Genomic DNA, 14,754 nt, shown 5'->3' on the forward strand with positions numbered 1-14,754 from the left:
CTGCAATGTACCAATCTTGCACCCTGCAGTCAATAAAAATTGTGCTGCAAAAATGGCACCATAAATAAAGGTTTGGGCTGCAAAATTTGCCATTTCATGCCGCAAAATATACCATTTCATGCACAAAATCCTGGAGGGTATGTAAAATATCTGTGTAATTTATAGCACTGAAACCATCTTCATCACAAGACTTCTACGAGCCTATTTAGAGTGTCTCTTGTTTTCCTCCATCCATGAGGAAACATTATTGGCTGAAATGTAACTGTATTAGTGGACTGGAAATGTATTAAAATTGTGTGATCATCAGTTTAGTATGAACTTTATCAGAATGTATAAAGTAATATATGTTTCTACTTTGATCGAATTATTCATGTGTTAGTTTATATGTTGATGACAGCACGACTAAGGGAACATCCTTCCTGTATCTACTGCGATAACGCCAACTAATAAAATGCCCAAAAACTTGACCCAACCATTCCCCACTCCTGAGGCACGGATCTGATTGTGACCATCTGGCCACGTGGCCACAATCAGAACCATGCCTCGGGTTTAAGGAAGGGCAACAGAGAGAACAAATGCATTGGTGTCTTCTGTTGAGCAGGCTTCACATCGGGCTACTCTAGTTCACTGCAAATTAAATAGGAATGAAAGAAACATGCACTGGGAGAAAACCAATGATCTTAGAAGTGACCTTACCTTGCTATGCCAAGATGTTAAAAAGAACATGTCATGATTTTCCATGGCTGGTAATCACAGAACATTTCGAATGAATTGACGTTCCCAGAAATATTCCTGTGACCATGTATTACAGCATCATGCCACTGTACTTATTTGGAACCCACACTTGTGTGCAGCCCAACATGAAGTATTGCATGAATATTGCACTGCCTCCGGTAACTATATGTTTTTGTCACTCTATGACAGGTTCTTCCTATGCTAGCTAAAATCTCGCCCAATCCGATAGAATTGACTGGCGATAAGGCTATGAGAGTTTGCAGTGGCAGCTACGTGCTCGAGGCATTGCTCATAGAAGAGATATGTGTGTATTCATGGGATATATTCAGTGACAGGGCCATTATTGAAGGAGACTTCTCATGCCTGGGATAAATCAGCTGTTCCCTGTGAGGTGCTAATCAGGGGTGTCATACGTTGGTGTTGCCTCAAAATAGCAACTGACGTTACCGGTGTGAGCCGCATCATCACCATGTTAGAGATTTTGGGGTGTGAGCAGTTCCACTCCCTATGTATGTCTTGCCTGCCTTTGCACATAGACGGCCAAATCCACAGGTGGCAGCAGACACTTTGCTGCATGTGCTTTTCTGTGGCAGTGCAGTTTAGCACAACACCGTGTGTGCACCACAGTGCGCCTCATATTTTACCATGATTCAGTAGCTGGATCGCACGTGAGGTCCATCATCTGAAAGCAGAAAGAGAGCAAAGCGAGAACATTTATTTGCATAGCCTGATTAGGGATGCAAATTCATTGTGGGTAAGAATATACTTCACCAGAAAGTTCAAGCATGATATTGGTCCTCCTCCTAGTTTCCTGTGTTTAACTTCTGAAGTGATATTTTTCAGGTATGTTTGGGAGAAGTCGGTGGAGTGAGATTCTAGGAAGACTGCAAAGAAGAAACACTCTTAAGCTGTCAGAACTGAAGCTATGTTCTGGCAGGTGCATTAGATTAGGAGGTGATGATGGACATGTAGAAAGAGCATTTGATGCAGCATAATGCAAAGTAAGTGAGCATTTATGCTAAATTGCACATTCCTTCTGGGACTACCAACTGAATGTATGAGAACAATACACTCTAGAATGCAGGGACATGTTGTGGATTGCAAGGGTTCAACTCTAAAATAGCTCTTGAAATAGGTTGTCCTATATAGGTGAAAAGACAGATGTTTCTCAATAGATGTCCTGAAACATTTGTGTATGGTACCCTTGGATATAGCTTTTCATTTTCGTCTGCTGTTTGCAGATTGGCCCCAGTGATAGTCGAGCCCACAACATTTAGTGAGAAATGTAGTTATTGTCATATTGTCCTTGGAACAGTGAGGGCTATTGGCATACAACCTAGAAATGCTAGAGCATGAGTTTACTTTGCAATAGGAAGCTAGATCAAATGTTCGGTTTCAGGTTTTACAGGGATCTGCCCCAAGGGCATGGCACTCAGCCAATCATGTGGTCAGGAGCAAAAGCAGAATCTGCCAGAGACTGCCCAGTGGCTCGGAGCGTCCACCCGAGCACCTCCACCAGGTGTTGGCATGCAGCCCATATCCTGTCCAAAACATATTCATTAAACAACTTTAAAAACATATTCACACCTTGTTCAGGGGTGTTACTGGCCCTGTACTCCCCAGAACATAAGGGTGATCACTTAATTACGGCATATCCTTGTGGGTGAGAATACCTATGTTCAATGAACTCTGGTAAGAAACAATTCTGTAGGTTGCGTAGTAAAATAACAGAGTCTATAATATCTTTGTGTGTGATTGGTGAATAGGTCATAAATTCATTATTGCAAGGAGTGGATTTTTATCAACATTGTTGTAGCACCATTCAGGCTATTTTTCCAAAAGTACTGTTATAAGCAGTTGCTCAACTTGTATGCGATATAGCCATTTGTGTGAAGAAATCACACTAATAGGGTACCATGCTTTGTGTCTTAGATAAACATAGATGAAAGATTTGAGGTGAAACAGAGATCGGTGCCATGTTGGTCTAGTCATGAGTTATATGTTAAAATATACTGAAAGTAGATGCTTTGAATATATTCACTATATTGTATAGTCGTGTATTTCTTTATACCATATTGAGTACACTTATTAAGAACCAGTAGTGGGACACATGCTCTTTTAATGGTGATCTAAAAAGAAAGGATGCTTAGTGCTTTGAAGATTGCGGCCATTGTGTGGTAGGCTAAAATAGACAAATAAATAAATATTCATACTGTGTATAATCACCAACATTGATCGGTCGTCTGTTCGTTACTTCAGGATAGATAATCCAGTTAATTTGATGTGTGACATTTCTAGTATAATCGTATTGCTGAATGTTGTTGTTGTTGAATGCATTATTATTGGGGAACAGAACCATTAGCAGTCCACAGGGGGGTGTCATCAAGGTAAACATGTTATCTAATAATTATATGTCTATAAAATGTATAATTAAAAGTTAAAAATAATTTGTAAAAGTAATAGTAGAAAGTAGCAACGCTAATGCACTGACATGGCAACATCTTTTATTTTAGTGCATGACCTTACCTCGCTACTTGCTAGAACTCCTCACTGTTCCCAGGACAATTTGACAAGCACTAAATTCTCTGCAATCCATTGCAAAAATAACTATAATGTTGGCACAGTCTGCAAACAGCAGAGGATTACGCAATGGTATAACCAATGGTACCATCCTTGAATTTAGTTTTGACTTTCTTATCCAAAAAGTATTATTTCATACAGTGGTCTTTTAACACTTTTATGTAACATACAGGTAGAGACTGAATGGGTTGTTCTTTTGCTTTTGTGCATTTAAATCTATTTCTCTGACCATGCTTTACGCTCCTTCTCCCTTACTCTCCTTCTCCCTTCTTCTGCTCCTGTACCCTCCCCTACCTCGTTCTCTCGATGTGACCTTCGCAACTTTAGTCCTTCTCTTTTTCGACACTTGCTCTTCCTCTCTTCCCCCACTCCCTGATTTCTCCTCTCTCTCGGCCAATGATGCTCTATCCACTCTTTTCTCCTCTATCTCCTCCACCCTTGATCAACTTTACCCCCTCTCCTCCTTTCGTCCTACTCGCAAACCCTCTCAACCATGGCTCTCCCCTCAACTTCTCTCCTTGTGACGCCTCCTACATTGCCTCGAGTGACACTGGCTCAAATGTCCCTCTCTATCCAATCTATTTCTCTTACCACTCTCTTTATTACTCCTGCCTCAGCTCTGTTAAACGTTCCTACTCGTTTCTCGAGCTCTTCGCTCATCCGCCTCCAACTCCCTCATGGTCAGCCACTTTTCCAAACAACGAGTTGGTGGCAGATCTCTCTCCGCTGCAGGGGCCTCCCTCTGGAACAGCCTTCCTGCCCCCCTGAAACTTGAGGAGAACCATCTCCGGTTCCGGAAGCACCTCAAAACCTTCCTCTTCGCCTCCGCTTTCTCTCCCCCTCTCCCCTGCTAAAGTTACTAAACTGCACTGAATCTGCAACTGGGCCACTCACCTTCTCGGTCCTTGGCCCAGCCACTCTCCCCTGCACTGCCTCCCTGGCACCCCCTGCACTACGGGACTGTGTCTGTATCCTTATAGCCCCTCCTTCCCAGCACTTATCTGTACTTACTCGCACTGCCACTAGCTGGCCCTTGTTACTTTCCTGTATGCTATTACCCTGTACTGCACTTTCCCCTCTCCCTTTCCCCTTGCACTTCTCCCTTTCCCCTCCTCCCTTGCACTTGCGCTATCTGAATGACACCTGGCCTAGTAGGATCGTTGTATGTCGCCCCCTTTTTTCCCCCCCTGCCTCGTCGCGCCTTGAAACACTTGTGTATAGGTGCGTTATAAATACCATATCATATCATATCATATCATATTCTATTCTAACCTTCTCCACTTTCAAGCCTCTCACCCTCGCTGTATCTTTCAAACCCTCTCTCACCTTTTCTCCCCATGCACCCCAGATCCCTCAACCACATCCTTCCTCTCTCTTTCTGATTTTGCTGACTTGTTCTCCTAAAAGATGCTCTCTCTTTGTCAAAACATTCTCTGCTCTCCTTCCTATTCACCCCCTTCCCCTTCCTCACCTTCCCATTCCCCACTCTCCCCCTCAGCTTGCATGTCTACCTTCTCGCCTGTCTCCCCTTCTGATGTGTCCCTTCTCCTGTCCAAAGCCCATCCTACGTCTGCCCCTGCTGACCCTCTCCCCGCCCTCCTTATCCCGAAGATCTACCCTCTTCTCATTCCTTACTTAACCTCCTTCTTCAACATATGCCTCTCCTCAGCTACCTTCCCCTCCGCATTCAAGCATACTACTATTATACCTATTCTGAAGAAACCTTCTGCCAATCCCCTTCTTGCCTCTAACTTCCATAAAATCTCCCTACTCCCATTCCTCTCTAAATTACTTGAATGCCTAGCCTACTCACAGCACTCAGCCTTTGTTTTTAACCTCCCCCTCCTTCCTCCCTCTCAATCTGGCTTCCGACCTAAACACTCCACTGAAACTGCTCTCACTTATGTCCTCAACTCCCTGCTCTCTGCTCGATACTGTAAGAAATCCTCCATCCTCATCCTCCTCGACCTCTCTGCTGCCTTCGACACTGTTGATCACCCGTTACCTCTCAACACTCTTTCTTCCTTTGGTTTCAAATGCTCTGTTCTCAACTGGCTCTCATCCTACCTCTCCTCCCGCTCTTTTGCTGTCTCCTGGGGTGGTCGTACCTCATCCACTCTCCCCTTGGATTACAGTGTACCCCAAGGCTCGGTTCTTTGTCCTTTCCTATTCTCTCTTCACACCTCTCTTGTTGCCCCCATCATCTCTTCCTTTGGTAACTCACCATTTCTATGCTGATGAAACCCACAACTTGCTTTCCTTCTCTTCCTTCACTCCTGACCTTCACCTTTAACTCTCTTCCTGCCTTACTGCCATTAAATATTGGATGTCATCCCGCTTCCTTTCCCTCAACACTGATAAGACTGAAATCTTATTCTTTCCCTCCAACACTCTTCCCCTCCCTCTCCTCCACCTTTTATCCACTTTCCCCCCTCTAATCTCCCTTTCTCTTTCCACGCTCGCAACCTAGGCATTCAATTTGACTCTTCCCTCTCCTTTTCCCACCACATTTCTCTTACCTCTCGCACCTGTCACTACCACCTCTTCAACATTCGGAAAGTCCACTCATATCTCACCTTCAATGCCACTAAACCTTTAATCTCCTCCCTCATCTTCTCTCGCCTCTTCTATTGCTCCTCTATCCTCTTCGGACTCCCTGCATCTCATCTCGCCCCCCTCAAATCCCTCTACCACTCGTCCATCCATACCCTCTGTCTCCTTGCTCCTCACAACTCCATTTCCTCCTCACTTTCTTACCTTGTTTGGCTTCTCTTTCACTCCCAACTTAAATTTCATTTCCTCTGTCTCGTCTTTATACCTCTTCATGACCTCGCTCCCCCTTATCTCTCTTCTCTCCTTTATTTCTACACCCCTTCCTGCTCCCTTCGATCCGCTGATCTCTTCTTTCTCACCGCCCCCCCTTCCTCATGTGTCTCTTCCCGCTTCTGCCCCTTTCAGCTATTAGCCCCCCTGCACTGTAACTCCCTCCCTCTCTCCGCTCCATCACCACCTTTTCCTCCTTCCATACTTCCTTGAAATCTCTCCTTCTATATTCCCCGCCCTGATACCCTTTTCCCCTCTCACTTCTCTCTCTCCTCCCTCACATCTTCCCCTACACACCTTCCCTACCCGCTCCCTTCCCTTACCCTTACCTCTCCCTCCTTACACCCTCACCCTAATTCCCTTTCTCATCCCCCTCCTCCCCGTACTTACCCTCACAGGTTAATTGCTCTACCTACTGTTTTGTTGGTTTGATTCATGTCTTGTAAACTGCTTCTGGTGTTATATTTTTCTATGTAACTTGTTATAATGTAAAGTGCTTTGGATTAAAGCGCTATATAAACGCAACAAATACAATACAAATCATCTGGCTTTGCCCATCTAGATACACAATGTGTATATATGTCTTGAGCTGTGGGTGGGCAGATTTTGTCATGTGTTTGAAAAGCAAGTTGATGTTGAGAAGTGGACTGTTGTGTCATCTTCTAAGGCTTTTACTAAGTGAAACATCCTGGTCAAACAATTATCAAAACCTTTGTATAAAGTGGTCTATTGACGTAGTTGTACTACATTTAGTCAGAGACTGGATGGGCGTTACTTTTATTTGGGTGCATTTTAAACATCAGACTTTGACTTGCTAGACAAATTATGTGTTCTCGGGCTATTGACTGGTGGATTGGGGAATGTAATTGAAGCTTGTATACCTTTGACAATCAAATTAATGGTGAAAAAAGGACTATAGTGTCATCTTCTAAAACTGGTAGCACACCCAGGTTGACATCCAGATCAGTGCTCGTTTGCAAAGGCTATTTTATATTGGGTGTTCTTGATAGTGTTATGAAACATATGGGTGGATCATGTGTTGGAAGTCCTTTGTTTGTAGGATATGTTAATAGTCTGACTTTTTTCTGCTAGATACATGAGGTGTAACAATGTCTAGAGGTGTAGATGGGCATATTGTGGAATGCCTCTTAGACATTGAACCAAGTAACCAGATACTTACATAACATAAATATAAGATGGTGCAAGAATGAACATAGAGTGTCTATTAAGAGTTGTCACACTGATCCTGGGACATCCTAAGCAATTCTCAAGTTTGAATGCTAAACTTAATCAAATACAATATCTTTTTGAAAACAGTAGATGATCGTCAAAGTCAAACAGTTGCTTGGATGCAAAGTGGAACAAGTGAAAAGAATATACCATGGTCTGCTGCGCGCTCAACAAATGCGAATAAATAAATAAATAAATACCATGCTGGTAACCATTCCTTGCAGATGAACACTGTTTTAAAAGAAATGCCAAATTTACATTCGATCTTCATGGCTCACTATCAGCCGCCATCAAATGTTGTTTTTTTTTGGAAGGGGGGGTTGGGGTTCCCCCGCAAACCCGCCATTTTCTAAAAAATGTGATGTTTTATTTGCGAAAAAATATTCGCTGTAAAAAACCCTGTGAAAAAAACATCCCGCGACGAAAAGATGTCGTACCTGTGGCTGTGCCTGTCACCCAAATGACAGAACTACTTACATTTTCTATTCGAGGTAGTCACATTCTGCCTTCCAAAGGACCTCGTACCTGCCTACTGCCACCCTGGATAGTGTCAGGGCTCTTTTACAGGTTCCGGGGCATCCACACAGTTTTGTGCACCACCTGTAATCACAACAGTTTAGCAGTGTTTTCATCCTATGACAGTTTCAGGAACTGCTCAGGCGTGCTGCTCTATACAGGTATAATCTGTCAGCATTTATCTCAGCTCTCACTCTCCTACTCCCACTTAACATTTAACATTAACATTTCCAGAGCTTGGGGGAAAAAAACAATAATAGGTATGTTTGGGTGAGGAACAGCTGTAGAGAGCAAAAGCAGCTTGTGCAATTTGTCAGCACCTGATTGATATGTTAACTGTGTTTGTGCACCAAGTGTGGAAGAAAGGGGGGGGGGTCAGGATTGTAGATGATCTAAATAGCATCCTGATTATCACACATGCATACTGGATTTAGCTGATTGGTGTGGACGAGTGCACAATGGCACACAATATTGACAACCTATTTTGAGATAATGGAGAACAACGTTATATGTCAAAGCTCTGTGGTTCTTGCAGTTACCAATTATATTTAATACGTATGCCCCTTGAAACATCAAATACGAACATAGGGCAACAGATCAGCTCCTCCTTTTGGCGCTTTAAAACAGTATTGGCGCTTTGAAACACAATTCTGTTGTATAAGCGCCTAACAAAAGCTCAATAAAAAAAATAATACAAACGTACATATTTTTATGTGTTCTTTCTTTAGGTGCAATTTCAAAAAGACAGCCGTTGAACAATAGTAAAACACTACAGGAATACATTTAACATCTTTACTAGGTATGTTTCCACTCATCATACTTGCCACTTTCACCTTCACTTAATTTAATTAAAGACATTTTGTATATTGCTCTGTAAAGACATTTAGGTAGCCATACACCTTTGATATATTGTCTGCTGTAAAATCTAACATAATGTACAGAAGAAATTGCTAATTCTTCACAGATATATCATACAACCCAAGCTGGGATCAATCCATGCACTTTGGTTGCAAGGTGGCAGTGAATACGCCAAGCATATGCTCTGTATGCGTCAAGACAGTAGTATCTGTTGAGAGGATACGCTATGTTCCCTTGCTTGAGCAGATATACAATGGATAAAGTTGGTACTGATTTGTCTACTCTTTTCCTTCTCATCTACAGAATGATGCCCTTTGGACATTACAGGACCCGCATTTCGTTGATCTCGACTTTTCCATTTCATGGAAAGATTTCTCTAGAAAGACTCACCCTCTGCATTCAAACCTGAGGAAGTGCAGGGTGGTGCAAAATGCACTAGCCTAGGAATGCAATGCACTGTCCTGCTACATGTGCTGTGTGGCCCCTTGCTTCGTGTAGATGGAAAAGATCACACTGAGCCTTGCCTTATTGGGAACCCCCCTCCTATGGATTGACTGCCAGTCTTAAAGCATATGTATGTCTCCACTTCTACTGCATTCCCTTCACCATAAAGTCACTAAGTCACTTTCACCTCTTCTTACTTTTACTTCTTTTGTCCTTCAATTCTTCTAAAATTCAATGTGTTATTAGAAGATGTGACTCCTGTAAACTCTCCTTCTGTTCTAACTCATGTTCTCTCTCAATTCCACCCTTAGAGCCTAATTCATGGAGTGTTTTCCAATGGGGTTATGCCATTATAAAACGCTCATGTGAATTAGGCCCTTATTCCGAACCCTTACCTTACAGTCAGCCTCAACCATACCCCATGCCTTAAGTTTACGAAATATGGAATAGAAGAATGCTAATGAGAGGTTTATGGGTGAGGGGATTGGAGTAATGTATAGTATAACCATATTAATGATAATTGATAACACAATAAATTATATTCTGTGCTGATTGATGTCCCTTATGGTCTGGACCGGCTTTATGCTCTATTAGGGCATGTGGCACGTAAAATAAATAAATAAATACATAAATAGGATCTTTGTCAAAGTGACTAGAGGGAGTAAAGGAAAGAAATGAAGGAGAAAACTAAATCTCTATAACACAATAGTATATATGGACACCCCACTATGGGACGCACACAGGAGCCAAGTGTGCCAACAGGAAGTAAAGAAGACACAAAAGCATAGTTGCAGTGGTAAAGGACATTGTGTGCAGGAACAGGAAGTTAGTGCTGCTAACTAGTCATGTCAAACGTGACCACATATCCTAGGGTTTCAATGCCCCACCCTGTTATTCCTTGGATGAGCCACAATGGTTGAACCCCACATCCCTGCATTACTGAGCTTCAGGGGAAATAGTCATGTTCTGCGGATTACTGAGACTTGGATCTCTCCATCTAACACAACTATTGGTGCTCCTCTCTCCACTCCTGCTACATCTTTTCTGACCCCCCACCCCTCTCCCCAAGGCCGGTTGGACTGGCATTCTCTCCTGCTCTACTTTTCCCTAAGCTCCTGTTTCTCCCCTTCTGTGTTTTTCCACCTTGGAGTACTCTCATACAGTCTTTGTGAACCCCTATTCCTTAGCCCTCCTGTTGATGTATGGTCCCCCTGGCCCAATCAGTTATTTTCTGTAATGAGTTTGATGCTTTGCTGTCTGCTATTTTACCTTCTTCTGTGACCCCTATTCTTTTGAGTGATTTTAATCTTCATCTTTCTTCTGTCCATGCATCAATTTCTTTGCTCTCTATTCTTGACTCTTATCATTGTTCTCCTGTTCCCACCCCTGCTTCTCATGTGTCTGGTTTCTATATTGACCTTATGTTTTCCTCTCTCCTATCACCGGGTCTGTCTCTGACCTGCCTATCCATTCTTCTGACCACCTTCTTCTAACCGTTTCTATTGTTCCACCGCTTTGCTCCCCTTCTTTCCTGATAATTTCCTCTAAGTATTCTTATTATTCTTTGACTAATTTCTGCGCCTTCCATACTCCTCTTTTTTCTCTTCTTGTATTTCTAGCCTTCCTTCACATACATCTTTCTCAGTTCTTTCTGCGGATGATGCTGCTTCTTTTACTTTCTTCCTCTTGTTCTTCATCTCTTCATTTCTTGTATCCTGCTCTTGTATCCTCCCTTTTACCTCTCGAAAGCCAACACAACCATGTCGCTGGCATAAATGACAGAGTCTGACTTTTACTCTCTCTTCGTTTCATTCTCTTTATGACAAATCGCTACTCTTGGCTAAGCATTCTTTCTATTCTGTTCTTCTTAGCTCTCAATCCTCTCTTCCTCTTTCCTCGCTGTCTATTTCCGACTCTGGCTCATCTACTTTCCCCTCCTTCTCCAGACCCTGCCTTTAATTCCTCTCTTTCTGCTACTGATTTTGATTCCTGTTTTTCTTCAAAAGTTACAGCTCTCTGTGCTGCTATTTTTCCTTCTTCCTCATCTCCCATCCTCCTTTCTTCTCCTCATGCTTCTGTCCTTTCATCCGTTGCCCCAATTTCTACCTTGGATACCATGCTTTTCTTTTCCCATGCACAGCCCACCACTGCTCCCTCTGGCACAATTCCGCCTCTATTTATTCCCATGGTTTATCTCTCCTTGGTTTCCTATGTTACGTCCCTCTTTAACATTTCTCTTTCTTCCTCAACCCTCCCTTTTTTCTTTTAAATATGCTACCATTCATCCTATCCTGAAAAGGCATTTTCTCGATCCCTCTCTCCCCTCTAATTTTAGACCTATATCCCTTCTCCCTTATCACTCTAAGTCTTTGGAAAGTCTTGTTTATTTTCAAGATTCTTCCTTTTTATTTTGTATAATTCTTCTCTTCCTCGTTTTCAATCGGGTTTCTGTGTGTTTCACTCTACTGAAACGCTATTCTTTCAGTTTGTGATTCTTTGCCTTCTGCTTCTTACTGTAAACATTCTTCTCTATTAATTCCACTTGATTAATCTGCTGCTTTCGACACAGTACACCACGCGCTGCTTCTTTCTTCTCTCTCATCCTTTAAGTTTACCGATTCTGTTCTTTCTTGGTTTCATTCCTATTTGTCAAACCACATCTACTTGGTGTCCTGGGCTGGAAAGTCTTCTCCCACTGTCTCCCTTTGTCATGAGATGCCCCAGGGCTCTATATTGGGTCCCTTTCTCTTTTCTCCCTATACCTCTTCCCTTGCTTCTATTATTTCTTCATTTGAGTTGTCTTGTCAAGTTTATGCTGATTACACTCAATGTTATCTCTCTTTCTCTTCTTTTACCACTGTTTTCCATGACACTTTGACATCGTGCCTCTTCGCTATTAAATCTTGGATGGCTGATCATTATCTCGTGTTAAATTCTGCTAAAATAAAAGTTATCTTTTTCGTGCTATTACTATCCTTCTCCTTCTCTAACTGATTCTATGTCTTTTCACCCTTCTTTGCTTCCTATTTCTTCTTCTGTACATAATTTGGGGCATTTACATGGACTGAGCTCTCCTTTTCCAATCATATTTCCTTACTTTCATCACAGGCCCACCTTTTTAACACCCGGAAGGCTCAATCATCTTACTTTCAGATCCACTAAGCTCTTAATTTCTTCTGTTATGTTTTCTCACCTATTCTTCTGTTAATGCATTGTCTTTGGTCTCCCTGTTTCACAATGAACTCCTACCAAATATATTATTAATACCTCTGTTAATTTCCATTGTTCTCTTTCGCATTGTGACTCTATTTCTCTTTCTCTATTGTTGCTTGGATGGCTTTCATTTCATTCTCATATTCAATTAAATTTTCTTTGTATGGTTTTTAAATATCTTCTTTATATTGCCCCTGCTTATCTTTCATCTCTAGTATCCTTTTATTTTCCTTTTCACTCTCTTTGTTTCCAGTCTCTCTTTCTTGTGTCTGTCCCTCGTTCTCCATGTACCCAATCTAGATTTCTTTCCTTTTCTTAACTTGCTTCATTACATTGTGTAAGTGGTTTCAACCCAGCACTCCACCTAAGTCAATGCCTAGCTTGAGATGCCCAGCTTGAACCCTTATTTATATATTTTTATGTCAAAAGTTCTTTTATTTCTGGACGATGTACCCTTATATAACGCCCCTCTCTTTGAATTCCCCCGGTCTCACTGAACCAAGAAGTAGGTTGTTTTGCAAAGTTGATTTCTATAGAGCAGATGCTGGGGAAGCACCATCCTGTGTCCAGTCATCAGCTCAAACGGTGACATTTTAGTTGCAGATGAAGGGGTAGTTCTGATGGGCATTAGGACAAGAGGTAATCGAATATCCCAACTTGTCCCAGAATCTGCCACAAACTTTTTTAATATGCTCACAATTGTTTTATTATATCTCTCCACTGCACCACTAGAGGCTTTCCAGTAAGTGATGTGTAGCTTCCTTGTTACCTCAAGTATTTCCCACATCTGTGTCATTACTTCGCTTGTGAAATGACTACCTCTGTCTGACTCGATCCTTTGGGGTAGTCCAAAACGCGAAAAGATGTGGTTGATCATCAGGGCAGCTGCTGTTTCTGCCTTGCAGTTTGGGGCTGGGAGACATTCCACCCATTTAGTAAACAAGCATGTCACGGTCAACATGTACTTGTTTTCCCTAGAGGAGCGAATAAGGGCCCAATGAAATCGACTTGCAAATCTGACCATGGCAGTGTCATCCCCCTCTTTTGGAGAGGCGCACGGTGTGTGAGGGAAGTTGGCTGAAATTGTGCACACACACAACACCCCTTCAAGTATTGGTCGAGGCTCTGCCCCATGTGTGGCCAGTATGCAACCTCTCTTAAGATTTCAAGTGTTGTATGAAACCCCCTATAACTGGCTGTGGCCGCATCATGGGCGTGACTTAACATCAGGCTTCGGAATGAGGTAGGGGCCACCCACTAATCATGGCCAGCTAGTGATCTCCTCACCAACAAACCGTCTTGGATTAGGAACATTTTTGGACATTCATCAACACTCTGAGGTCCTCTTTCCCTATGTAATCGGTATCCGTTAGGCCAAAGTTCTCAGGGTCCTCTATGTGTTGATAAAACTTACCAATTATTGGATCCCCCTTTTGAGCTGTAATCAAATCAGCATCTGGGGTCTCCTTACTCCATTGTGCAATTGAGAGTTCATGGTGAGCATTTGTCTGGGACCTAGTGATAGCCGTGACCTGGATTTCCCCCAACAGGGGCTCAATCTCAATTAGATCCCTTTGGATGGCTCTGGTTTTGTCCAGCTGATCAGCTAAGTAAATTCCAGTTTTGTCTGGTCCCTCTACTTTGGAATAACCCTTGATCTTTTTCCAGTAGATGGTCATCCCATTTGAGGTGACCAGATCACCAATATTTTGAATTATTTTCACATGTTTCAATGGTTAGTTGTTAACACATAACATGCATCTGGTTTTCCAGTTAACCAGGTGCTCCACGAACCCGTTCCATACATAATCCGAATCAGTGATTATGACCAGTTCATGGAGTTGATGTTGGACAGCAGTGAGAATGGCTTGATACACAGCCATCAACTCTGCCACTTGATTACTTCGGGGACCAATCTTGTACCCAGCGGAGGATTCTGAGGTCTCATTCACCCATGTATTCCCTACGCCGGCCACAAGTTCTTTGTACCCGTTGTTGTCAACATGGTAAGAGCATCCATCCACATAGACAGTAGGCATTCCCTCACACTTGTCTTCTTCAAAGACTTTGTGTGGGGAATTGAGGTATGCCTCCATGTTGTCCTTGATTTTTAGACTCTCGTCCTCTAGACAGTTTTCTCTGGCACAATTATGCAAGTCAGCCAGACCTTGCGCGAGGGGACTCTTCCTGTTTTGGCTATATCTGACCTCCACAGGAAAGCCTTGCATTGACAGAATCCAGGAAGTAATTTGGGAATTACTCCCATTTCCGGCCCGGATTCTGTCCCTTTGGAGATATTGCAGAGGCTGGTGTGGAGTCTCCACTATGATGTGTTCCCCCTGGATGAACGAGCGG

Source organism: Ambystoma mexicanum, chromosome 5p, assembly GCF_040938575.1.
Source record: "Ambystoma mexicanum isolate Mex_15411 chromosome 5p, UKY_AmexF1_1, whole genome shotgun sequence".
NCBI lineage: Eukaryota > Metazoa > Chordata > Amphibia > Caudata > Ambystomatidae > Ambystoma > Ambystoma mexicanum.